General features: G+C 33.9%; 1 non-coding gene across 1 annotated transcript; it reads right to left on the bottom strand.

The window, feature by feature from the left end:
- Nucleotides 1-73, bottom strand: TRNAR-UCU (transfer RNA arginine (anticodon UCU)). The gene has a single exon. It is a non-coding gene; the product is annotated as a tRNA-Arg (tRNA).
- Between the last annotated feature and the right edge of the window lie 2,245 nt (nucleotides 74-2,318).

Here is a 2,318-nt window from a genome sequence, read left to right as displayed (position 1 = left end):
TGCGTCTGCCGGGAGTCGAACCCGGGTCTATTGCTTAGAAGGCAATTATCCTAACCGGTTGGACTACAAGCGCTTTGATGACACTTGTTTGTTAAGAGGCACATCATATAACAAACGCAAAACAAAACGAGAGAAACAAGAAAATGTCTGTTGTATTACTATTCAGTTACGTTCCGTTGGAGATCTCAAGAAACTGAAGTTGGCTTTAGAAGAAATTTCAAAACTCAATTCATGTATGAACTTAGCTCCAGTCCCGTTCAAAAACACCAATTAAGAAATCCATAATATTTCACATAGGAAAACCCATCGAAAAACACCTGTGGTTGATAAAAAATTTCACTTAGACACCTCAATTGAACCTTGCACCATTTAGACACCTAAAGTAGAATTCGACTGTGTTGTTTAGGCACTTTTCGCTGACTAGACATATTGTGTGTAGTTTTTTTTTTTGGTGAATAGTTCTTATACTATTCTCCTTCTTCTACCTCACTCTTCGTGCCACTTATTCCACCTTCTACCACCATCCACCCAAACACCACCACACTAAATTTGGAAAATCTTACGAGAATATGGAAGAACGAAATAGGAAAAACTGAAAGAAAGGGAGAGAAAAATCTGGCCATCTTTGTCGGAAAATCACTGTTCAAACACTTTGAATATTGGTGTGAAAACCCAGATTTGGAATTCAATTTTGCTGGCAAAATTTTAATTGAAATGAACGATAGTTGTTTATTTCCGCTTAATTTCTTGATTAAAGCACCTTTTTGTCACTTTGGATGAAGAATGTTCATATGAAAATTTGAAGACTCCATTAAAATTCATTTGAAGCTTCCCACAAAAAATTTCCGGAACTCTTGCTGTCAATTTTTTTACAGAGCTTGACTTTGGAATTGAAATTGTTTGGCTTGAAATTGAAATTATAGTCTTCAGCTGGTTCGTTGTCGTTGGGCCTGAAATCGGTTTCGCCGCGGAGGCCGGCATGTTCCCTGACGATATTGATAGTTCGTGTTCCACTCCATATGTTAGTGCTTCGTCAAGTAGGGGTGTCAATGATTTTCAAAAAATCGACATAATCGACCGAACCGTATTGTATCGAACCGATTTTTAGGTTTCTTTTGATAAAACCGACGATTTTTATATAGATTTATAACCGTACTGAATAATTATGTTGGTTTTTAATTTTATATAAATAAACTGAAATAATACCTAACCAATCTAATAACTTTATATGTGTAAAATATATTTTATATATTACATTTTAATATAATAAAATATTAAAATTTTCACTTTGGGTTCGTGATGATGAAAACGACTACAAGCTGACAACATAAGTAACACCTGAAGTTCCAACTCTGAAACCTATTATACTACTCATATTGAAATTAATCTAGTTCTAGCATCTCGAGTAGTACCTAGCTTGTAAGCTACAAAGTATTCTAACGATCTTGGATAGAAAGCTACAAAGTATTATATATCTTTCCTCTCGTATGATTTTAAATTTCTCTTATTGGATACTTAATTTTAGTAAACTCAATTCTTGAGTCCCATATTGATTGATATTTGCCCCCTCATGAGATCTAAATTATATATTGGTCTTTCCTTAACATTGTTTTACACTACCGTAAAATAGTGGGTTCAATCTTTATTCTTGTCGTGTTTCATGTTTTCTTGATTCATCACTTTTTAAATAGTAAAAATGCTAGAGAGTTTTTGCCAATCTATAGAAGTATGCATGATATTGTGTCTTTAACTTTTACCACTGACTATAACATGATGTTTTAAAAAAAAAATAACTGAAAATTAATCGAACCGTACCGATACCGAAGAAAAACTGAGATGGTGGGAAGGTTTCGAAAAATCGAATTTTGGTGAAATAACTGAAAAATTGATATGATATAAATTTTATAAAATAACCGTCCGAACTGTATCATTGACACCTTTACCGTCAAGTCCGGTCCGTGGCAAACCACACACTGTCGTCTATTACAATGCTCAGGCGAGTCCGCACTTCGTTTTGTCAACTACTAGTGTGAAGAAGAATGTTGGCTTGATCTCGACGAAACTGAGGATGATGAAGAGAAAGGTTTGGAAGAGATCTGATTTTATTTTGGATGAAAATAGTTTTTTCTTTTCTTTTTTCTTTTTAGTTATTTTTAATTAAATTATTATTTTACACTCAAATGTCATATGTCCTCTTTTAATTAGTCATCATGTCACACCGGTGAGTGCATTACACACTTTGTAATTCTAGTTGACTGTAAAAAGAGTGTCTAATCGGAACAAATTCAATGTAGTCTGAGTGCTGAATAGGTACAAGT

Source organism: Lycium barbarum, chromosome 1 (assembly GCF_019175385.1).
Source record: "Lycium barbarum isolate Lr01 chromosome 1, ASM1917538v2, whole genome shotgun sequence".
NCBI classification, from domain to species: Eukaryota; Viridiplantae; Streptophyta; class Magnoliopsida; order Solanales; family Solanaceae; genus Lycium; species Lycium barbarum.
This window is presented reverse-complemented; position numbering and strand designations above follow the sequence as displayed.